The sequence below is a fragment of the Chaetodon auriga genome, chromosome 22 (genome assembly GCF_051107435.1).
Source record: "Chaetodon auriga isolate fChaAug3 chromosome 22, fChaAug3.hap1, whole genome shotgun sequence".
Classification (NCBI taxonomy): domain Eukaryota; kingdom Metazoa; phylum Chordata; class Actinopteri; order Chaetodontiformes; family Chaetodontidae; genus Chaetodon; species Chaetodon auriga.
Window position 1 is genome coordinate 15,957,035 of NC_135095.1, and position 25,507 is coordinate 15,982,541.

Here is a 25,507-nt window from a genome sequence, read left to right on the forward strand (position 1 = left end):
GGCGTGTTTGTGTCACTTTGAGCAGAGGAGCAAGTCCCGTTGAGTGGTGGATCGTGACTTTCCTTCCTGTGTGGGAGCTGCTGCTACTCCCACGCATCTCTCTGTCTCTCTTTTCTCCCTCTCCAAATCCACTGGTCTTTAACCTCAGCTCATTTCTCACTTAACCACCAATCTACTTCATGTCACGGCTACTCGTAAAAGAAATTATCCCCAACAGTTAGCCATATGATCGCTGGTGGAAGTTCCTCGCGGTTTCCGCCGGGCAGTCAATCATAAATCCCACCACTTGACGACAGCAGTGCTTTCAGTGAATTGCTGTGATAGGGCTAACTTATCGTCATTCTAACAACATGCTGCAAGGTAATGTATGCTTTCTGCCCACGAGCACCCACACAGGCATGTCATTTTCTATATGCGTGGTAAGACTGCCATGTGACTTCAATCCTGAAAATATATAGCCGAATCCTACATGTGCGTTGCCTGTGATGCATAATGCATGTCGTGCCCTCCCAGGTTTTCAATTTCTATGTTAAATGTGTCTCAGCGATGGCTAGACCGCACACAAAACAATGCTTTCCGGTGACAATTGTAAACAAATTTAGCATCTTCTGAAATTTCACTCTCGCTGACCTTGGACGCTCTGTGTGGCTGGGCAGTAACAGGGTTGCTTAGGTAATTTAATTACAAGACCCTCCACGGGCAAGGGTAATTACTGCTCTCTAAATCCCCACTAATCCCCCTTCTGAGTCCCCTACACAGACTTGGCCCGGGGCGCTCTAACAGGCAGCGCTGACTCCTCGATCCCGTCCCAGACAGGGGTCCTTTAAAAAACACACCGGTCCTGTCTGCAGAGATGCTCGCCGGTTGCTTGACTTGTTGAGATGTGTTCTCTCCAACCTGTGGCGTGCGTTTGCCTCACTGTGCCTTCCAGTGCAAAGGGCTCAGGTCGTCACAGCCAATGAATTCCTCTCACGTTGTCTCTCTTCGCCTCGTGTGCGAGTCGAGGGGACTCTTAGGTCAAAAGGGCCACTCATCTCTCCATAAGAATGTCGTAATTATCACTGCTGGGATGAATAGACGTGACCTCTGTGAGCAGCGGCGGCGCCTGGTGACTGGGGGCAGAAGAAGAGGAGAGGAGATAGAAGCTGTGGAGCGTGCTAATAGAACTTTCTCCAGAAAACAACCAGAGCCAACTAAATATTCTCTGCAGGCTTCATGTTCAAGTTAAAATCAGATAAATAAGGTAATCTCTGTAGCGATGGTGCAAGTCTATCTACTGAGTACTCTTTAAGATTTTACATTGTTCATACCTTACATAACTGACTAAAATTAAAGGAGCACTGATTGATTTGTTGGTTGTCATTTTAGCTCTGTTTTGGTCTCCATCAGCTCCTGCCAAGGCCTTCATTATGCTCACTAGCTCTTAGCTAGCTCATAGCTAACTTTATGCACTCTCTTCTGAGTGTCCTCGAATGCACAGATAAGAAAGTCCACAACTTCAAACGGATATTACACCCTTTGACAGGAACATAACAATCACACATTTCACAAAATTAACAAAAAGGAAAATAATTAGATAATGCACCGAAATGAACAGAACTGTCTGACATCTAAAACCACAGTTGAGTAACTTTATGAGCCGCTGAAGTTGTTAGCAGATTAAAAATGGGAATTTGGGGGAAAACAAGCAGCTCTTCAGTCTTTGTCTACCCCTCTCGTAACCTCGGCCGGCAGCCAAACATCTGTGTGACATCAGTGGCATTGGAAAGCGTGGCTGACCCGAGCAGGTGTTGTGTGTCTAATTGTGTTCACCGCGTGTCCCTGTGTGTGCGTGTGTGCGTGAGTGAGTTTACGCACAGTATCTGCAGCATGCATGTGAGTGAGCAAAGCCGGGCGGTGCTGAAAGGAGCATCTGTGTGTATTGAAAAGAGTTCTCTGAATAACTCCATATTTGAACAGCCACTTATTCCCCAATAAAGCCGTAAGTGATTCGTGGCAGCTTCCTGCCTGCAGGAGGGAGAGAGAAAGAGAGAGAGAGAGAGAGAGAGAGAGAGGGACGATGAGGGGAGAGAGAATCAGAGAAAGAGATTAAATGAGAGCATCAGCTGTAATTAGGGCTACTTTCCTCCATTTGGAAGTTCATGTCTGTGTCTCAGAGAGAATTAGCACTACATACTCTGGGTGGGCCAAAGCAATACCAGCTGAATGCACTGAAGGGCCAAAGGAAAGATTTTTATAACCTAATACTACAAAAAGGCAGTAAAATATCTGCAGGGATTGATATGGAGGTTGACAATAGGTGCTAATTTTGTGAATCAAGGTGAAGGGTGCCAAGTGTGCCATGTGCAAATGGAGTGGTGACAAGTGTTCAGTGTTTAGCACCGGAGCTGCACATGAAAACCGTTTGAAAGGATCTGTCATCGCACAGCGTCAGGGGCTGTTCCCATCTTTTGCCACAGGCTCAAAGCCCATCCACCTTGACTACACATCCCATACTAGCACTCACTTGCCAACTGAGTTTGAATGCAGCCCAAAGTGCCCCAAAGAACTATGACCACTTTAGACAGAGCTGCGCCGAACAATTGATGTTGAGTGCCAGCACTGTAAAAAAAAAAAGTGGAAAATAAGGCTGTGGAGGTGGTGGCTTCATGCAGGAGACTGGAGTTTGTGTCCGTCACAGCCCTGCATTTAAAGTTTACTTCTGCTCACTCTTGATGTCCAACACTGACCAATCACATCCGCTCAAGAAGTACCCTTTAAAAGCAACGCCCCTCTGCACAGTGACATGGAGAGTTCAGCTTTACATGAGGAAACCTATATGGAGAATACCAAGTGCAAAACAAGCTGCCAAGGGCAGATGCTGTCTCAAAATTGAAATAATGTTTGTAGACATACTGAAAGTCCAGCGGTCACCTTGTTTTCCATGCATGATGCAGGTGCGTGATTGTATCAGGAAACTGTCCTTTGTCCCTTTGCACACAGACACAGCGTAGCCGTAAAATGACTTAATTACCTCCACCTACTTGTCCCCAGACTCAGAAAGAGGGGGGTTTGGAGCCATGCCCGCTACAGGATGTCAGTCGCATTAAAGGTTATTTAATGAGCTTTTCCCATTGCAAACAACAGCACAATGACAGAAGATATATCATTTTTGGAGTTCCGTTGTCGTCCACATGTAATGCAGTTTCAGTGTAAAGTAATTTGTGTACTTTATTCAAAGTAAATTGCTGAGTTATAAGAGCTTCTTCTCATTCTGAAGCTTCACACTCTCTCTCTTAGTGCTTGAATGAGACCGGCGATTTGCAGTGTGCAAAGGTGACCGTTCAAATGCTCCTGACATTTGGGAAATTGTCCTTTTTGTTCACCCATCTCCCTTTATTTCACCGCCTTTTTTCTTCTAAATGCCATTTCGCCCTTTTCATTCCACTTTCACCCTGTTGATCTCTCTTCCTGCTGTTTCCTTTCTTGTTCTGTCCAGGTTGGCCACTGACAGGCTCCTGGTTTGACAGATTTGCTTCTTTTTTTCTTTCTTTTTTTTTTTTTTAGCTTTTCTGTTCATATCCCTTGTCCGGGTCTTTTGAATTATGGCTGTGTGGGACTTGACTTGTGTTAAAATTTAAAAGGGTTTGCCAGGATGCTGATGAAGCATTTTAAACCTGCTTTTTGGACTCAAGGTTCATGTCATCATTTCTTTCTCAGTCAGTAATGAATATGGGTAAGGTTTTTTGTCCCGTCTTGATATTAAGCTGCCAATGCCTCATTTCTTCTGCTTTACTTTTCTTATGAGAGTGAGGCACCGTTTTTATCACTGGTAAAGTAAGCTTGTGTCAACCTCATCATCCAGCATGAATTCTGCAAGATACCAGAAACACTAAATTGTGGAGGAATTTTCCTTCCTTAGACTGTGAGAAAGTGAGATTTTAATGGATCCTGGATGAAAGCCACAAATACTCTTCCCGTCAGAAAATAGGATGTTCACACAGTATAAATCTTCTTCTATCAGTCTTCTAATGGCGATGAGATAGTTGTGTTAACACAGATAAGTGCTGCACCTTTGCAGCTCAGTGACGTCCACAGAGGGCAGTAATCTGCACCCAGAGACCCGGCTCAGTCATTAGCGATTTATAGCTGCCTACATTTTGCTCCGTAGAAAGCCATTAATCTCAAAACAACTACATACAGACTTTCCAGAGTGTTTACCGTCTTTCTCGGAGAAATAGTTTGGCCAGGACTGTTATTTATCTTCCAGCCAGTTTAACGTTTGCAAAGAAGATAAGCTTTTGGAGGTTTGCAGTTTTCATCCCCTAGCTGTGAAAGCGGATGCCTTCTGCAGCGCTGGGATGTGTGTTTAGCTGACTTTGTTGGGATAGACAACAGATATTTTTTATAGAGGCTGACCTGCACTGCTCAGCATGGATGCACTCCCTCCTCTGCTCATTAGGGCCCGACTTTAAGACCGCTGGGCCACAAATCTGCGCCGGCCACAGCAATAATCGATCTCCCCAAGGCCACATGACACAAGACACACACATTGCACACACAGAACCAGTCAACCAAAGCTTATGTACAGAGGAGCAAGCTGTGCCGTGTCCAGGCAGGGTGTTAGTTGGTAATCATTAACACAGACTCCCTGTTTGCTTTGCTCCGTCCCGGCTATACGTCTGTTAGCTTTTATGCATGTGGTGTGTGTATTGTCAACAGGGCCATGTGCCTCACTGCGCTTTATCAGCCTGTGCACTTTATTTACACGCTGGGTCTCTCCATACGCACACATCCACAGACACGTACTGTATGCACATACAGCACACACACACGACATCTGTTTATGCCCTCGGTCGCATCTCTCCCAGAGTTACAGTTTGCTGCCGACTTCCTGTTTTCGAGCAGCTCACAGATGAGCGTAAAGACAGATGTGTTGTAGAGCAGAAAATGGCTCATAATTAATCCGTAGGCTAAACAAGCAAACACTTCGAAGGTAAATTCAAGGATTTCCTGGGGAGAGGATTGATTGGATGCGAGATGACCCCTTCAAGGAAATGAGTGTGTGGCTGGTTGTGGCTGAAAGGGCAGACAGGAAGCACAGAGAGGACAAACATACCAGCAGGGTGCTGCAAACCTCTGCTCATGGATTCCAATTTAAGCACATTTCATGATGGCAGAGTTTTGGTTTTGCAGACTACAGAGTTTAGTAAATTATGTATTATGTGTCTTGACCAAAGTAGAAATGCAAAGAATACAAAGGTGTAAAGAAAGTATGAATATGAATTCAGGCAGCGTGGGCCTGTTCAGATCAGGTACCTGTCTTAGGTATGAGGAGGTGTTGGTTTTCTGGTAATATAACTTTAAACATGGCTCAGCTTTTCCTCTCTTCTCTGGATGGATGCTGCTGTTGTCGCTGCCAGGTGAGGGCAGTGGATGTAATGCATCTGCTGCAGCTGAGTTAATGAGGAATCTACTGAATGACCTCTTTGAATCCCTAATGTACTTTGCTTCTACCGTTTTTATTTTCCAATTTTATGATCTATTGCCAATCATTAGTTGTAGTTAAGGGCTGTTTGTTGCGGTTATCATGACGTTCTCTTGGCTGAAAACTGAAGCTGGCAGCAGGCTTAAGCACTTCTGCATTTCATGCCAATAAAACGCCATTAAACATCCACACCTCCATCAAGTCAGGTGCCGTTGGTCCTGCTGTGTCTATTCGAGTGGTCAAATGAGACTCGACTGCTTGGCAGATTTTTGCTGCCGGTCCTCCTCTGCCTTCGCATCTGCTGCCCCCTCCCTGGGACACCCGAGTGCCACATCTGGTCGGGCTGAGAGTCGAGGGGACGCCAGGCAGCTCCTTGAGGCAGAGCATTAGCATACACTTAGTCTGGGAATGCCCTTGACTTGCTGTCTGAAGAATTGCACGTGAGCAGCATCAAACAGACCAGCGGGACCCGAGCAGAGACAGGAATAATATAAAAATAAGTGGAAGGAGAGGATGGAATAAAGAAGCATAAGTGTAAATTAGCAGCGGTTATGCTTTTAAAAAGAGTCAGAGCTGTAATCATATACAGTATGAATGCCTCATTACCGTTATTCATTAATCACACCTTCTGATGCTATTAGGCTTTCACACCTGCTTTGTCTTATTCCAAGAGAAAATATCGTCTGGAAAGCTCCACAAAACAGGAATACGTTTGTTGATGGTGTGTGGAAATGCACACCTAATAGTGCCCTGAGTTGATATTTGTTTTCATGGAGCAGAAGGTGCGAGTGGGTGGGGAAAATGTCAGGAAATAGTGATCTGAGAGATAGAGGCGATGTGTGCATTTTGTCCGACAGACGAAGAGCGAGCGAGGGAGGGATGGAGAAAGAGAGAAGTCGGGGGAGGGGGCTGGAGTAGGTGGGCGGGAAGAGAGGAGGCGAGTGTCACGGACAGGGAGAGAGAGAGAGAGAGAGGGAGGGAGGGAAGGAACAGCGAGCTGCTCGCTTGCCGGAGCTGTTGACTGGGTGTTCGAGTGTGTGATCGTGAGTGCTTCTTGAGCTGCTGTGTGAAGAAAAAGGGGGAACATTGCTTTTTGAGCCGTTGTTTTTTTTTTTTCTTCTTCTTCTTCTTCTTCTTCTTCTTCTTAAAGCACCACATCGAGCTCCCTCAGCCAAAGCAGAAGTTGTGTGAAACCCTTCCTGGGATTGTTAAGAGGAGCCAGGGAAGACAGCGTGCTGCCAGGTGAGACAGGAGTGTAGAACACGTTCACACAGTCAAACGGCCTAAGAGCTCTTCGTTATGTCGCTGCTTTGAAGATGACACATCTCATGCTTGGTTGAAATGGAGGCACGTGTGTGTGTGTGTGTGTGTGTGTGTGTGTGAGCATGTCAGCAAACATGGCTCGCAGGGCAACTGTACTGTAATTGTGACTGTGGAGTCAGGTCGTGTGGTTGAACAGGAGGAAGATGAGGAGGAGGAGGAGGAGTGTGTTTTTGACAGCAGCTCATGCGTGATGACAGATGTCAGGGGGATGTCAGAGTTACAATGACGGGGAGAGACAGGGAGAAAAAAACAAATTTTAAAGATCAGATTGGAGAAACTGAAGACTTTTTCTGTCTTGTTCTGCAACTGTTCCTGCCGTCAAAGAGTGAGTCTCTCTCGCTGGAGATTGGTGTTGACATTTCTTTATATAAATTCTGAAGTATCTGTCTGGTTCACGTTTTGTACTTCCCTGAAAACCGGTTTAGAATATTAGTTTGTGAGCATTTCCGTCTACATTTAAGAGTGAACCTGGCTGCGTGTGGCTCTACAACTGTGGCTTTAGTGACAGGCAGGGATAAGCAGACTCCGTGGACGCTTAGGTCGAGCTCAGATCAGCGGCTGCTCCTGAGACTCAGAGGTGACAGTTATTTGTCCACAGAATAGAGGAAAGACGTGCCGTATTCAGCACTTGTATCTATAGTACGGTAATTCGGAGGCTTCCCAGCCCAGGGCTCGCTTTCTTTGTCATTTAATGAGAACTTATACTGTAATCGAGTCACTGCACTGCCTCCCCTGCTGTTTGTCATTTCCCCTTTGTCGTTCCTTATCTCCCTCTCTCCGTCCTCATTATCCCAGATTCAGCTGAAATGAACGAGTCGATCTCTCTTCCTTTCCCTTCCCTCCGTCCATTCATGCATGCTGACGTACAGTAGACTGTTAAACAAAGACAGAGCAGAGGGCTGGAGGCTGAACAAAGCTTCTTTGTCCTTAATAACATTTGCGCTTTTATTTTTTTTTCTTGTCTCATTTAGAAACATGAAAGAGGTGAAGGTTGGTAGATTGTGGGGCTTCAAATAGCCCCCGTCTATTTGATTCCATTGTCTCGTGCTGGAACAAGCCATGAAAGCCAGCACGCAGCTCCAGCCTTTTCAAACGCAAAACTAATTCAGTTGGATTTCAGTTCCATTTTGACTTCATCTTCCCACCACCTTCCAAATCTTTTATTCTCCGACAGGGTCCAATAAATCCTATTCACGTTGCCACAGCGCCTTTGTAGCTCCTTGGAAAAGAAAAGAAAAATCTTGCATCCCAGAGTGGACTTGAACACTCTGCTCACCTTTCATGTTCATGCCATTGTTGCTCTAGATTCATATGTAAAATCTGGAGTCATTTATGGAAGCAGTTTAATACGATGCTTCTCTTTGAGGACAGTTGAATCCCTTTCTTGCAAAATGTTGCGCCTGCTGGCGTTGTCATGTGATTTAACAACTGTTTGTTGCATATGTGTGTCTGTGGTGTGTGATGTGTATCCAGCTGTGAGATCTCCCATCGCATCAATAGTTAATGAGCGTATTTGTGCTCATTCATATGGCCCATTCATACAGTGTTTTTCTTTGTCTAACAGCTGTAAAGCCTGGAGTGAGGTGTACTGTACTGTACTATCAGGAAGCTTAAACACAGCTCAGACTGAGGTGGATTTGGATCCAGGCAACATGCTGACCTTCACACAACCTTGCAGTGTCACAGTGGGTTGGTTATTCAGTGGTGGGAACATTTGAGAGTAATGACTTGTCTCATGAATCTTATAAAAGAGGGAGTGAGGGACGTGGAAGAGTGAAGGAGGAGAGAAAATGATGCTTTTGACATCCATTCACTTTTTGCCATAAAAGAATAGATTTGTGAATCTCCATGCTTTTCCTGTACATGGGCGTTGGTGCGTGCAAGAGTTCTGACCGGATCACTCCTTCCATAGACGTTACAGCTTCGCTGCCCCGAGCGGCAGGCGGCTCCTTTCGGTCCACTGGATGCAGTCCACTCTCTCCGTGAGTCATTGCACTCATCCACTCTGATTGGCCGGCTTCTCCACTCCGGGGAAAGACAGGACGGAGAAGGGTCGGCCTCTCATGAGCAGAGATCAGCCGTTCTTTTCACACAGCGTCCCACTGGATGCACATTCACATTGTGTTTGGTCTGAATGTTAAAACACATGCATGAAGTTAGGGTGAAAGAACAGGAAGCGCCGCTCCCATCTGCTGTCATTTTTTTGTGTCACAATTGCAACTGGCAGCATTTGAGCCAAATAAGTATTACTGAGATCGTGCTTCTCGAGACAGTCGATGCTCCATCCAGCCTCATCCACAGTCAGGTTTTTTTTTTATCCATCTAAGGGATGCATTCAGGCCTCCAGCCTCCCATCCCTTTGTAGATGACGCTGTCACATGTGACAGCTCTGAAGCAAACAGGGCGTGGAGCTCCCTGCCTGCTGAGACTCTGGCTTGTTTGCCTCTTACAGACAGACCCGGCTGAGACGAGGTCCAAGCTGCTCCACCCAGTCACCCAGTCTGCAAAAACCTTTTTTTTTTCCCCTCTCCCTCTCAGTGGAAAGAGTCTGTGCGCTGATTCAGAACCATGGACAGCGCTCCTGTGCAGAGGCAGAGAGGTGGCAGCAAGCAGAGGAGGGGGAAATTTCAGCACCACCTCTTGTGGACAGCACCAACAGTCCATAAGGATCAGACAGGAAACACGATGCTCACAGCGTCAACGCAGGGACATGATGGAGGATATTACCTTTGTGAAGATTTTTCACAAGAAGATACATAATATACTGATTAGAGAGATATATTAATTAGATAATATACTGAGGGGAACGACAGAGTCACTGTAGCTGAGGAGCAGGCACAGCAGTACTCGGATATTTACCAGCTTTAATCTATTTGTGTTTACGAACCAACAGTGGCTGTCAGAGTCCACAGGCAGTGCTCAGTGCTTAACCAGGTAGCCTGGATAAATAAATGAACAGTAGCCAAATATGCAAAGCCTGCAAACAGGGTTTGCATGGAGTTCACTCGAGCATTAAATCATTGTTGGCTTGCAGTCAGGGATGCTAATCATGCTCTCTCCTATAGCTCTGTAACTTTATATCTTTGCAAGACTCCGTGGATACAAAGACACGTCAAGAAAGATTTGTATTAGATATATTAGAGAAGAGTAAATGATACAAACACTTGTGTATATAAAGCTCCATGTCGTCAGTGTGCACAGTGAAGTCTTATCTGGGCTCTTTGGTGGCTGAGTTATTGTGTGAATGTATAATATGTGCAGCGTCGAGGCTCTGACCTCGTCACTCCCCAAAGGAAGCACAGCGTGGGGGAGAGATGATAATGACTTTCCAAAAGTCGATGTTGTTGTTAGATTTTTAATTTATCCTTATACTCACTGCTAACTGTAGATTCAGCACTTGCTCCTTGATGACGTTGCAGATGGGCGTATTATTTCTCGTTACATTGGCAGAGATTATAACCACAAATCTTGGCTGTAAGCTTTTTTCTCTCTCTCTCTCTCTCTTCAGCATTCTCTCTCTTTTGCCCTCTTCAGCATTCGTGTATCATGCCCACGATGAACACTCTCTCCCATAGCAACATGCTTCATTTCACACTGCAAATCATTGTGATTAATCTGCTTTGGGTGTAGTAAATGTGATGCATGAGTCAGTTATGGCTTTCTCGATCCATTTTATTGATTCAGATGCATGGTTTTAATATGCATATGCCTGCGAAGTCATTGTTTAATCTTAAATTAGGTACACCCGTCAATACTGTAACATTTTTTTAATAACTAAGGCAGCATGTTCTGCTTATGAATCACCCAGTTTCAGGAATTAAATCCATGTATTTTACATCTTCTGTGTGATAACGGTGAACAGAGTAAGAGGGTGCGAAAATCAGACGGGGGCTGTTGGATGAACGCTTGCTGTCGTCTGCCCTCTGATCTTTGACGATGGAGTTCACAGCAGAGAGAGTCCTCAGAGCCTCGTGACTGCGCTGATACACTAAGAGCAACCAGAAAGATAAGAGCCACTTCTCTTCATTCATTTACGAGCACACGTCCACACAAATATGCAAACACGGGCTCAGCTTGACATTGATTTTGTGCCTTGCCGCTTGTCCTCAAAGTACAAAGGATCTCCAGCCCCCCCCCACCCACGCACCCCGACAGAAACAATAAAAGCTGCACAAGTCTTGCCCTAAGGCGTCTGTTATCACCAGTGGACAGCAAAACACCCGTCACTCCTCCCCCCAGCCCCCCCTCCTGATCTCCATACACATGTCCGCTAATTGAGGCAGCTAATAAGTAACCAGGGTCATTTGTATATGTATGCATTAGCATAATTGAATAGGCATGAGTTAAGTGTTTTCCACTGGTGTGTTAATAACACGGTCCAGAAAAGAGGCGAGTCCATGTGTGGCTGTGTTTGCTCGGCTCAGCGCTGTCAGGAACTGGGAGGCATCCATCCGTCCAGTCTCCGCCCCTTTTACCCCGCCTGTCAGCTGCATAAAAATAAGGTGTGGTCATTTTTCTTCATCCTCTGAGATGTCCTTGTCTCTGTAGGCTATGAGTCGGCCGGAGCTAATAAACTGGGGACCGTCCCAGTGTGAAAACAGGCGTGTGTGTGTGTGTGGCATGTTAGACAGACAGCAGTCTGTCTGCTGCAAGTTCATTTTCTTGTGTCAAAGTGACAGGGCTGGAGAGAGTTCACACATGTGCTGTTTCCTTTGTGACCTGACCGCAGAGGCACTGCCACCTCTGGAAGGGAGTCGGTTCCTCTTCAAGCCCACATCCCATCAATAAAGCCTCCTTCAAGCGGAGGAGCCCTGATGTCGACAGAAACAGTGATGGCAGGAGGTGGAGAGCATGAAGGGAGAGTTGATGTGAACTGTGCTCCAAGTGAAGAAAGGGATGAAGGGAAAGAGGGCGGTGACGGGGCTGGAGCGAGGATCTATTTTCCATCTCGGTGCGCTGCAGCTGTCGTCCTCGTCACTGCGTCGTGTAAATCAGTGTGCTGTCTGCTGCGAGAAAGAAGAGCTACTTTTTATCAGCACATCTGACTCCACAGAAGGCTGCATATTCACCAGAGACCTCTGTTCACAGAGAGCGAAGGGGCAAAGCTGACAGCACCGACAAAGTGCAATTTCTTTTCAGCGCTGAGTGCACAGGTTACTGCAAAGTAAAAGCAGAGTAGCACACCTCAAACTTATTTAATTGTTGCATAGCAACAACCTACTGGTTTTCAGCAGTAAAAGCACCAAGTACAGCTTGTTTATTGTTTGTCAGAATGTGAAATAAGGGTGATGGAAGAGAGAACTAAAGCTATGTTTTTAGAACCGTGTATATCATTATCCCCACTTTTTGTGACGTGGTCAGAAAGTGTTGACATATGGTGCTGACGCGCTTACCTCCTGTCATGAATTATCCCGTCTCGCACTTTGTGTCACCTGGATTGATGTTCTTTAATGAGGGTTTTGAGCGCCTCAAAGCTCACATTAATGCAGAGACAGTCCCATAATTTCCTGGATCAGAGAGAAAAGATCCCGAGTGTTGATATGATGAGAGCAAAGTACAAGTTTAGATTATTATAGGACAGGAAAAGCATGTAAGACTCCGTGGTCAGTCGTAACAGAAAGAGTTTGCCTGGAATATGAAGCCATTAGCAAGCCTGCCAGATGCTAGCACGATGCAAGACTAACACAAAACTGTTAAAGAAAACTTGCCAATCCATTTCAGAATCTATAATCTATAAAGAAAAGTAACGCCGTCAGTTCTTCAGTGTGTGGCAGAGACTCCATCCCGACTGGAAGGCTCCTCTTACCACATGTCTGTGAACTGACCTTCTTTCTTAGAGGAAGAAAACCAATTTTATTTTTTTTCGTGTTCTCCAACTCCTCTTTTGTTTCTTACTGTTGATCAAAGTCTTTGATTGAAACAACAAGGACCAAACACAGCCTTTGTCCTTGTTCTCTTACTGCAAGCGCAAAAATTGGATTTCCACCGGATCCACTTTCCTATTTATCAGGGTCAGTAGTGTCAGTATCTCTCTGTAAGCTTCCAGTCAATCCTAGTTTACTGCAATTAAAGGATCTATCATGTTAAAAGGCTGTCACAGGAAGGGAAAAAGCCAGGAGGTTATCTTCAAATCAGGCATTTTCTCCAAACACTGTCCTTTGATGCATCGACATGCCTTGAAGGCTGCAGTGAATGCAGGATAATCACTGATCTTGGATGTCCACTTGGGAGTATATTATCAGTTACCCCATCAAGAAGGTCCACTGTGGGAGAAACAGATCCCATTACAGATGTGTCTCACAGGGCTTACAGTGGCAGTGCCCGGACATGAATACACACCCACGCAAATGAACGCTTCATGTATTCATGTGCAACATTGTGATTTATGTCTCGTATCAGACGCTCCTGATTCATTTCAGAGCTCTGCACGTTTCTTCCTCCTCCTGATGAGCCGAGAGAAAAAGTTCAGAGAGGCAGGCGGGTTCATGCAAAGGGCTTCTGTGTGAGTGCATTCACCTTCCCCCTGCAGTCATTTTGGTGAGGACTTGCACAAAAGCCAGATTTGAAACGCCTGGTAAAGTGCAATCAGTGCCTTTTGCATTTCTTTTGGGAGATTGCCCCCCCCCCCCCCCCCGGCCCCCATCCCCAAAACACGTACACTTTGTGATGAATTCTAGGAAGCCAGGATGACGTGAGCAGAGAAACCAAAGTGAAATGTTTAGACAGTCCAACAGTACCTGATTTCTTCACATCACCTGTTCTCAGGTCAGTGGAGAAAGGTGTGTGTGTGTGTGTGTATGTGTGTGTGTGTGTGTGTGTGTGTGATCACTGTGATAAACGGCACATCAAGCTCATGCATTATTCATCTGTCGTCACCTTCACCCGCTGCCAAAAGTCGTGACTGAATTATTTGGGGGGAACTCGTTGTTCCTGAAAATTCGAAGGCCAGGTGAACAAAATGCACCTTTCCACCTCTGAGTTTATTGCCTGGGACCACCTCAGCGTGAAAACCGGTTACATATGTTAAACAAACTCTGTCATCTCTCCCAAGGCCGCCTGCTTGTGTGAGCAAAGTTAAAATCCCAGGACGTCTGACTGGCAGAGTTGAGGCCAGGTTGCTGTTTTAGAACAACACAACTTGTGGAATTAAACTGATTTTCCTAATCTTTTCCAAAGTCATCCTCCACTCAGTGTAAATCAGGCTCTCTCTGTCTTTTTTCACCAAAGCCAGCCCTCAGTCTCTGTGCCATAACTGTCAGTATAAATAACCTCTCTGGCTGCTGATATGATAAACCCCCAGGAGAAACAAATTACCCAGGATGCACAGTGAGAGCGCAGTTCGCACAGAGAACGAGCTGCTGGATTATGGTGGCTCGAGTTTGACATTCACTGAAGACTCTGTGCTAATTTACCCTTTCCACCAGTAGTCACTGCGTGGTCAGAGTTCACCCTGGAGACTAAGATGTCTTTAGGGAGTGAGTGCAGGGGCCAAGATAAACTGTTTTACTGCTTTTAGAGGGTAAACCGCTCTGATAAGTTGGCTTCTGTCTGCAGCTGTCAGACTGGTGGTTTGCATGTTGTTGCATCATACATTTAAAGCAGACACCTCTCCGTTCGTTCCTGCTCTGTGCTAATTGTCGTTGCGTCTTTCTTCAGTTGTTTCCTTTGCATATAACAGGGATTGTGATCATTTAGTTTACTTCAGTTTGCTCGTTCCAGCTTCTTAAGTGTTGCTCTTGCACCTTGCTATTTGTTTTGACATTTAAGAGACTGATTGATTAATCACTGATTTAAGAAAATAATAATCAGTTAAAAAGTCTTAGCTGCAGTGCTTGCCTAACATTCGTCGGCCACTTTCAGGGATACAGTAATATTCTGTATTTCTAATAAATCCCATGAAGAGGCCAGAACCTGCAATCTTCATCCTACTAACAAGTTTAGCTTGATACAACTTAGGACTCTGTGCCACATCATGCATGTTTTTGTCCAAAAAGTATTCAAATCCTCTCAGAAACTCTGTCCAGAGCACCAAACTTGTGTTAATCCGCAGCTGAAAGTAGTCCCCAACAGATGCCGTTTCCTCCTGTTTGAGTAGCATTTGCTGAAAAGCCCAGAACCAAAGTGTATGCATGTGACCCGTTTTGGAAGATATACATCGCCTGCCGAACACATGGCTGGTTTTTATCTTTTATTGACAATAAGAAAAATATTGCAATCCCTGTGCTATCAAAGGCACTTCAGAAGTCACTCTGTTGCATATCTGAGACTTGTGAGAGTTCTTCTTAATTGGTGAAGAGTTGGATTATTGATTGCTTTTTACCACTGAAGCACACATTCTTATTATGTCCAAAAGGTGTCAGGCCAGTAGATGGAAATTATTTCAAGGTACTGCAAAATGATTTCCATGTAATTACATTCTTCAAATTTGTTTTGCAAACAATCACTGAAAATGTGCATGTGTGATGAGTGACAGAGGCAAAAATTAATACAACGCAGACGCTGACAAGAAAAAAATGGAGGTCAGTGTTTACAACAGCTCTGTAATTGGAAATGAAACGTGATGTCAGTCAAGTTTTTCTTTTTCGTGCTTCCTTTCCATCTGGACGAGAGCGGGAAAGCGTAGGTGGAGCTGAAGGTTTAAGAGCTTTTCATGAGCCGAGGCACGCCCACGAGGCACCTTTTCCCCTGAACGCAGCAGTCAGATCGGTGACAGCGTCTAACCTCGGGTTCTCTCCTGCACACGGCTCTTACCCCACCTGCCTTCGCCCCTTCAGTCCATCAATCAGTCCAGCCTGCATCACGCTCTAGTAAGCCTGACTGGCACTAAGGAGGGAATCGAGCCTCAGAGCGCGGTGTGCGGTGCTGGAGGCTTCATATACATATTATATCCACACATTTCTGTTTGCTTTCATGTGCCTCTACTAGGAGTGTGGCTCAAAATGGCAGCAGACTGCTCAGCCATCGCACGCCTACAGTCAAACTCTAGATGCTCTGTGAATCTCCGGAGATTCATCTCTTCCTCCAGCTCGCCTTCATCAGCTCCAGCTCCTTCACAGTGCCACGAGGTCAGCCACTCGTGCTGGTCAGGGTCCCTCGCTGTCAGGCCCGACTCCTCCGTGCTTGTGATGCTCACGGGGCCACCCCTGTATTGATTCCTTCATTGATCCCGTTCAGCTGTTCGTCCCCGAGCTTCCAGAAAATATCCTATCATGTCTGTGCGCACATTATTATACCACTCACACAGTATCTGAGCTGCATCCTCTTTTGTGTCAGCGTGATGAGTGGTGACAGCGCTCCGAGTCACGTCTTTTGTTGTGTGCGCGGGCATATTGTGCGCTGCTGTGTTTACCAGAGTGAGTCGGGAGCTGTTTGCGGCCCCAAGGCAGCACTGCGCGGGCGGGCGGGCGGGGTTGAGGGTTGAGGGTTGACGGTTCAGGGTCGGCCATGAGTATCACACGGCACTGAATGGGCGACCTGCACATGCACCGTGTCCCTCTAATGATTAAACGCCTCATGGTTTGAATCTTGCGTGGCCATTATCTCTGCCTGCGTTGTGTATGTTTTACCACTGCCTGTCTCTGCTCTCTGCTGGTGCATGACAGGGCAATAATGGATGGTTTTGCCCATAATTGATATATTTTTAATGCGAGTGGTAATTTAGAATTCTGGCAACACAGTGTGGAAATTTAGACCAGATCATTTATGAACCGGGAGTGTCTTGAGAGGATAATGAACAGGATAGCCATCCACATTCATTAACTGGATTAATATTACACTTTTACACAGAAAGGAAGAATAGATGGGACTGGAAGAAGAGAGATATGTGGGAAACAAAGTTTTTTACTCTTGAGATGAGCTTTTTGCAGCTCGCAGATGGCTGTCGTCTCCTGGCGTAGCCAAGAAACTCCGGCTTCATTTATCTCCTCTTCACAGCATTTTTTCCACCTCTCTGGATGACTCCACCTGCCCCCCCCCCCAGCCTGTCCCTCACAGGAAGTGGAGTCCAGCCTTCATGTGCCTCATCGAGGATAATGAGACGGTCTTTCCGGGCCTTATCTTCTCAAACAATGTACACTGATCACACGATGGCACAGTTTCTTCTTCCTTCACTGATGAGATTCTCACCAAACTGATCAAAGAAAATGAAGAAAACCAGCCAGTATCCACCTTTTAGTAGCTAAACGCTGGAACTGTTCAATCAGTCGATCAATGGACTCATCATTTCAGTTCTATAGCAGACCTAAGAAACCCAGTCGCTGATTTAGTTTGTTTTAGTAACAATTGCTTGAAATTTGTAGTGACGTGGACACAAGCTTTAGATACTTAAAGTCACTACTGCTCCTTGATGAGGCAATAAAACAAAGAAATTCCATCATTTTAGGGCAAAAATATCTCTTTTCTCCATATAAACGTGTCAGAGTCTCTGGTCCACATGTCCCAGAAGGTTTCAATGTCCTGGACAAATGGAAGAAATTCTGTTCAAATATTATCTGGAATATATTTATGGACGTGATATTCCCATGTTTTGTTTTGGGGTTTTTTTTTCGTCTAAGTGACTAATGGAGACAACAATTTTGGAAATTGGTCCAGAAATTGGTGGAGTGAGAGTGCTGCAGCTACAGAACAGGGCGTTTGCACACCGTCAACGCATGTCCACTAAAAGTGTTTGTTTCTGCGGCTGATTGTGAATAACGGATTGTTATTCTAAGTGTCTGAACACATAAGAGAAAGGACCCCCACAGAGAAAGACCTTTTTATTAAAGAGTAAGATCCTTTTTGTTTCACTAGAAACAGCCTCGTTATCGTTCTCACTGCTGCCACCAGACTCCAGAAAGTCTGTACACTCCGTACAGAAACAGTCATTTTACCGTAAACGCACCAAAACACTCTCGGTTTGTCCTTCCGCTGTTCCAACAGCAGTCACTGCCGACTCTGGTTTGCTTGAAACAAACCTTTAATTCATCAAGTTAGATGAGAAAATATTGCGAGAGGGAGGGAGGAATCAGAGGAGCAGCGGGGAAAAGCAGCACGAAGAGCCAGAATATTTTCACATCTAGCTGGAATTATTTTTACCGGACATTTTTTTAAAAAAACCCTTAATTACCAGATAACGGAAACCCTGCCATGCTGTGTTCGCAGCTGTCTGTATTTTGTCTAATTTGGCCGGAATCTGCTCGGTTGTGAGCAGATTTTTTTTTTTCTGTTTGGTGTATTAAGAAACATGTGGCTTAAATTGGTGACAGGAGCTTGAAAAAGGTTCCCTAACATTCAGTGTGCCCTCACCGCAACAGCTGTTAGAGCCAGTTAGACATTAATAAACAGAAAAAGATTAGAAAATCTCTGGCAAGCTGTTGGCTGCACCTCCAGGCTGCTTGAAAGAGAATAGGATTTTTATTTATCGATTGTAGTTTACTTTAGATGTCCTTCTGTCTGAGTCCATTTAAAGCTTAGATATGAGAAAAGTACATTGATTTTAATATGATGTCATGTGACTGTAAAGCTGCACTTCGCTCGGTCGCTGATACTCCATCACACAATGAGTGTTTGTTAATCCTTGGAGTGTCGGGAGCCACTGCTCCTTTGAATATGGGATATTTTATGTTTTGTGTGCAAGCGTCATGAGAAAGAAGGTGATGTTTGAAGAGCGCGTCCCACACACAGCGCCTGTAAAAACAAATCACGCTCAGCTGCTGGAGAATGTGCTTTAATACAACAGACAGATTTGTCACATCTTTATTTTAAGGGAGCTGCGTTTTCACACTAATTCCCGATGTTCTGGGATGTGTAAGGGATGGCTCAACACCACGCACCATCCTTGGTTTCCATGACGACCGTGATCCCTGTATGATAATCGGATTCCCACTATAGCCGTGAAAAAAAAAAAAAACTCATTCCTGCCGTGATCCAAGGAAATGATGACATGTGAGGAGTTGGACCGCGTGACGATAAACAGCCGAGTGAAGAGACGCTTTGTGCCTGAGCCAGCCTGCCTGGTCGGACCTCAGCGGCTCCACTCATGACTGCAGCAGCAACGTAGAGCAGAGAGGCTGGAGGACGTGAGGGGAGCCGAGCCATTTACCGAACAGCGACGATGGAGGAGGTGATAGCAGCCGTGGCTGAACAATCCATTTTGTTTTTAACATGTGCACTTTGGTGTTAGAGGAAGAAGAGCATTAAGAGGAAGAAAAAAAAATGGGGAGCATTATTGACTTGCCTGCTTTTTGCATACTGGTGAAGTGGAAGCACAGGAAGCTGATGGTGTGTTTGTGTGGCGTCATGTGTGGCTTACTAACAGATCACCCGTGTTCTGTCTCTCTTTTCTCATCTTTAACTCATTGAGAGTCTCATTGAGATTTCGGGCTCTTTCACGCATGCAGTTTGGTTCAGTTCTTTAAAAACCAAATAAAATAATGATGCCAGTCCTGTTTGTGTTCACGCTGACTCTCCACAAACAAACCAGGAGCTGTGAACGTGGTCAGACATATAAGAGGACTCCATCATTGGAGAGAAGTCAAGACTTACTGAAATTCATGCAGCACTTTGATGCTTTTAACTTGTAATATTTCGTACTCTGGAGTCGCGAGGAGGTCGCAGAAAATAACGAGCAGTTGTGAGCATAATTAAGTTTTGAATAATGACGGCCAGATAGAAGGAAGATGAGAAAGTTGTATTTATGGAGGTAGTTAAAGTGTAGTGACTCCACTTTTTAATGAGGAAGTGCTGAAATATGTAAACTTGGATGCCATCTCAGCACACGTTGCTGTTTTAGCTCCTGGGCACTTTGTTACCATGCATGAATCTGCTATCATTCAGTCCTGTAGTCCACAGACAAACCCCCACCTGAGTGCAGTGTTTTTAGGTAGACCGAGTTTGACTGAACCAACAAATGAGAGTTATTTGGAACCCACAGGTTAAGTCTAAAAGCACCCTAAAATGTCTTTTTCAAGAGAGCCCTAACCCAAAAACACAGCATCAAAACAGTGTTTTCACAGTCAATGCGCTACAGATCAGACGGAAAAGGGCAAGAACACACCGTGGAAAGGATCACAGAGAAGGTTCAGACACTTTTTTTCATTATTATTTTACATAAAAAGTGACGCAAGATGTGCATCGTTATCCGGAAGATCAGTAAGTGAACTGAATAACAAACATCTACGCTCAGTTCTGCCGTTTTAATTGCTTCCTTTTTCCTTCCAGACACTGAGAGGCTTTTTACACCACAGCTGAGAGAGGAAAGGCTGGACTGCATAAATTCCTTTCACTGGCACAGTCTTAGCCTTTCACATTCATCTCCAGCTCAGAGTATGACAACGATAGATCCCCGCTCCTTTGCACAAGACAAATGACCTTATTAGCACAGAGGACCATTCAAAACAGGATCATGTCAAGCATGGCGAAGCACTTCTGAGGAAACACGGACCTGCTCTGCGGGCCGGGCTCTATTTCTCCAGAAAACCATGGAAAGTACATTTTGTTTTTTGTCCAAAACGAGTTTTACAGCCTGTTTGGGCTTTCAGCACACATCCAGAGGCTCATCCAGAACCACTGGAGGACGAAGTAGCAGTGTATAACTTAATACTGTCCAAGCACCTTCTGCTGAGGCTGATGTGCTGCTCAGGACACATTTGTCTCACCGTAATGAAGTTTTTCTATGTACTGATGGAGATATGCCCCGAGGACAGCACTCCTTCTGTGTGTGTGTGTGTGTGTGTGGGCTTTCCCCCCCGTGTTGTCGTAGCACTAAGGGGGCAGGAGAGATAGGCCAGGCACACAGTGTCGTCCCTTGTGGGAAATTAGTGTCTGCATGCATGATTACAGGACGGGACGGGACGCCCACGATTCATTTTCCTCTCCGTACATGAAGCCCTGCAGCCCACTACATTATCTACACATCACTATAAGTTACCTTGCTGAATAATTCATGCTTGCAGCTGTGTGTGAGCGAGCATGTTTGATGCTGTGAACAATCAGTCTCGAGCAATTTGAGGGGAAGATGGCGTCACATTGACCTGGCTGCTCCAAAGGTCACAGCTCTTACAGTCCTTTTAAGAAGTGCAGCGCATTGATTCGGATCTGGACAGATCTGCTGAGAGCAGAAGGAGCTAATGAGCCCAACATGCTTTAGTGTCCAATCACAAACCATCAAGCCTGATTCATAATGGCAGACCTTAATAGCATGACTGATAGGCTAATGGACCAATCATATTTGTGTCAGTCATCTGAAATAGGCGAATAGGCTTGATCTTTACAGTGGATTCAATTGATTTGCATAAAGATTACTGTTTGCACACAGTTGCTCCATTATTTCAAACCGGATCAGCGTATTTGCTTTGTTGGAGGAAATTTCTCCACAGAAGAATCAACAGCAGGCTTAAAGTTCCACCAGGTAAAGGTTAAAAATACACATTTTATCAAAGTAAATCGCAAAAGGTATTTACAATAGAGCCGCGGTTAATTGAGATGCTGTGAAAGGTCACATGGTAAAGTCACAAGATGATAAACAAGATATAGAGGAAGAAGAGGAATCTATTTCTGCTCTGTGAATCTTCAGGCCTTTAAAAAGGTTCAAAGAAAACAACCTGTGATGGGAAAAATCTCCCTTTGCTCACAGCCCATAGAGATATACAACCCGTGTGTGCTTCATTATTCAGAGTCACGATTCAAAAAGGTTGGAAATACCTGCCACAGATTACTGAAACTCATATTCAACAGTTTTCGGTCACTTGCCTCAGGGAGACATGTTCTCAGCATTATCTCCAGATGCCCCCGTATCATTTCTTTTGAAGCTCACATCAATGAGCAGCCGCACGCCTTCCCCTTTAAAATGGATGACGCAGCATCGCTCATCATTCAGACTCATCTTCCACCTCTCTCCTGGCTGCGAACAGTCCATGTTTCCAGCCACCACACAACTAGCACAGCACTGTTAGCTGCCCACGCTAATCGTGTTAACTGCTGACGGCCTCCAAGCCATGTAGCACAAGCGCTAGTTTATGTCCATGTAGCTTAGCATACCCGCCTGAGCTTTCTGTGTCATCACAGAACAGGTTTCAGGACACGCGACCTCCAAATGTCCTCATGTTTGCACCTTTGCTTTTCATACCCCAGATTTAGACTTTTCAGATCATTCATCCTGGCTTTGCCCCTCAGGTGAGCCACGCTCCTCTCTCGATGTTTATGCAGGTTGTCAACACCTGACAGCGGACGAAGTCGGGCTGACAGTTGGTTTCCGTTTGCCCGATCGGTGTGGACTGTTGGCCCACAGCTGAAGGTCAGAACAGGGCAGCCTCACACACACACACAAACCACACACACACTCATTCACGTGAAAAATCAGGCCAATTTAGGAGGAGATTTATGGAGGATCCAGCAGACATCTGGAGGGAGCTGGAGGATGCTGAGAGTAGTCCAATTAGACAGAAATTAACGAAATTTGAGTTTGTGTAAAGCTAAGCAGCTGACCGAAATTTCTGCTGAAGGAACTCCTGCTTATACTCAGATGGTCATTCATGAATTTAGTTTAGTAATGATTCACTATAAAATAGAAGTGACAATTAAATCCCCGTTTTTCGTCGTTGGGCTCGTTTCCTCAGGCTCTGCAGCAGCCTAACGACAGCTAGACATTAGCATTATGTCGTAACAACAAATAAAGCCATGCTGTCTGCTCCTCTTAACGTTATCTGTTCTTCCGAGCCGTTTTCCCAGAACTCAAAGCCACTGCATCCCCTTCATGTAAACCTGACAGCAACGAGGCAACGAGGATGTGATGAGCCCCCAGTCGTGGCAGCACCCTCGCAAATTTTCACCCTGACAAGTGGTGCACTCAAGTGCCACCACACCAGCAAAGATTTTCCTTTGTGCTCTCGAAGCTCGTGTGAGAGCGACACAAAATTGTTCTCTGTGTCTCGGCTAAGCTCTTTAACAGAGACAAAGCGGTTGTCATTTTTCCTAACACCACCTAATTCCCTTAAATGTCACAGGAGCACATTCAGCTGGTGCTGAATGGAGCAACACTGTCCAACCCGGGGAAGCTATTTCCCTGTTGGGTATCCCTTTTTAAAATGTGTCCCTTGGCTTCGCCTCCGTATATTTTTCCCCACTTTCAGTTGCTCATACGTTTGCTGTTGTTTTACTTTGTCACTGTTTGGTTTTCCTGGTGGCGAAATCTGAAGCACCACAGCAGTGAATCACAGAGCAACGACGCCTCAGGAGCAACGCCGCCTCTCAAGCTGCTGCTTCCTCTAACCCAAAGAAGATATCATTTCTGACATCCATGACTCTTTCTCACCCTCCTGCCTCTTCGGGAGCAGTTTCGCCCGTAGTTGTGCCTTCTTACAGGAACATCGTCTCTGAACGGGCGCTGATGTTCCTCCACACCCCTTCATGGGACAACCGACAGCTTGTTCAGTCAAGGATTATCAGCTGCAGATGGCTGAAGACAATAAACATGATACAACATGGGGGTGGGAGTTTTGTAGCAGTATGTCTTCAGCCAAGTCACAGAGTGATACAGTAGCACCCTTTTTGTAATATTTCCTAATTTATCTATTTATATGTATATTTAGCATCAGTCTCACCTTTCGTATAAAGCAGGGCTTATGATTGAACGTCCTCATTCATAACAGCTTCTTCGCCAACTATAAACAATCTAACTTGTGTAATGAGATGTGTGGGCTGCCCCTCACTATTAATGGCTCCTATAAATCACCTATTTATCTGAGCTGTGCCGAGCTCACGACTAATGCTGACTATCAGCCTTCCTCCCTCCCCACAGTGAGCCACCTTCAAGCTATCCTGTCCAGTAATCTTGATTAATTCTGTTTACCTCGGTGCAGTCATTATAGAGAATGGCCGCTATAATTTCAGCAGGCGGCGTCTTGAAGTTGAGAGCTCGACCTCGATCCTCTCTCTTCTCAAGGTTACTGAGATTTCGCACGTTTCTCTCTCACTGCAACGCAAACTGATTTCCACGTGTATCCGGGTAGATTAGAGAGCAAAACTCTCAACTCAGAGATGATTGCACAGCAGTACAGATGATATAGCATGTCACTTTTTTTTGAATCAGTGGAACGAAGTAAAATAACACAGCAAGTAGCGCTGCAGGCTCTCTGACGCTGCATCTCCATTTGCCTAATGATCACGCAGGAGAGGGTCCCACTCCAACTACAATGCTGCCTGATTGTATGGTCCTCAGCATTAGCAGAGATGGCTTGTGCCAGCCCGGTCTTACTTCACGTCAGTCGAAACTCTTTTGTTCATACACAATCCCTCCAAAGAGAGCATTTATTTTTATGTAATCATGCTGCTGCAAAGCCCTCTCATTCACCTCACATCGTAGAGGGAACATGGGGGATACAAATCAGTGCACTTATGTGCCATTTTGCGCGATTAGATAAAGGTTGTTTGACATCTCTGATTAGTCATTATGATGTTTCGCTGTTGTGGCTCAGTGAGTGTAAAAAAAAGTAAAGAAAAAGCTGGATGAACCGAGCTTTTATACTGCAGCTGCAACGCTCGTATCATAGTAATAAAATGAAATTTTGCTCGATATAGGAGGTGATCCATCTCCATAATCATGGCTAGTCAGAGCTGAATGTACTATCAGCAGCAATTTCATATATTCAATTTGAGCTAATCATGCTCGCTCCATAGCTATTTTCCACTTAAGTCATTGCACTGAAGAGAGATAAAAGTGATTAAAGTGATATTGTCCTACATGGTAGAATGTGAAAATCTTCATGAGTCTTAAAGGAGGCTGTGATAAGAAGGATCTGACACTAGGTCCCACAGCTGGATACAGAAGATAGAGTTCAAATTTCTCCATATTTAATCGCTTAAAATGCACTTTTACTTCATGCCTGGAGGTCACAATATTTTCTGTAACATATACCACCCAGATTACAAAGGGCAGAGACACAAGAAAGCAAAAACCCTCCATGCTTGGCCTTGCCTCTCCCTCCCACACTGATCCCAAATGGAGCCCCGTAATAGACCAATTTCAGCTCTGCCTGGAGCAAGCCAGTCCCTTTATTCATGTACTCTGGTCTCTTCCTCTTTGGCCAGATTGCACGGGTACAGGGAGAGAGAGATCCCCCTTCCTGGCAGGATAAAATGAAAGAAGATGGTAGAGTTGTAAGGTGTCTGGATAGGCACAGCGGAGAGCCCATATTATGGATGATAATGGACTGTTTTGTATGCCCGGCTCACTCCCTGCCTCATATTGTTCGTTGCATGGGCTCCCAGGCTGCTGCACCTCAATCCAAGGTCACAGGGGCTTAGCTGGAGTGCCCACGCCTACAGTGCCCGGGTCCCCCCTGGTGGAGCAGGGCTGGTCCAATCACAGTGAGATCTGAGGTAATAAGCAGCGCTCCATCCGGCTGCACACGGGGAGTGTTGAGAACTGTAGACTGGGATTCAGAGCGTGGCGAGGGGATAGAGGCTGTGTTGTTGATAAAAATGTTGGAGAAATACCTCTCAACTACTGCAATGAATCGTAGAAACCTGGAGGGAAAAAAGGAGAAAAATTGACTGTAAATATTTTAATCAGCATTTCTATTCATGCGTCCTCTTGTGTTACTGTTGCGACCTTTCGATTACTATATTTCTCAGCAGAATAATAGTGCTTTATATGCCTATAAATGTCGTTATCGCAGATTCCATTATGCCTCTGCAGTGGTTTTAGTGCAGCTACAATGAGTTTTGTTGTGCGTGTAAAGC

At 45.3% G+C, this 25,507-nt stretch overlaps 1 protein-coding gene across 6 annotated transcripts in view; it reads left to right on the plus strand.

Moving 5' to 3' along the window:
- Positions 1-25,507, plus strand: part of syt1a (synaptotagmin Ia) — a 146,533-nt gene that overhangs the window by 62,207 nt on the left and 58,819 nt on the right. For 2 of the 6 annotated variants that reach the window (XM_076722090.1, XM_076722093.1), the window contains exon 4: positions 6,618-6,709. The exons of 2 other annotated variants lie outside the window; for them this stretch is intronic. The gene's annotated coding sequence lies outside the window, so the exon portion shown is untranslated. Of the gene's footprint in view, positions 1-6,295; positions 6,710-25,507 lie in introns of those variants that run through there. 2 more of the 6 variants (XM_076722091.1, XM_076722094.1) reach the window with 2 other exon arrangements.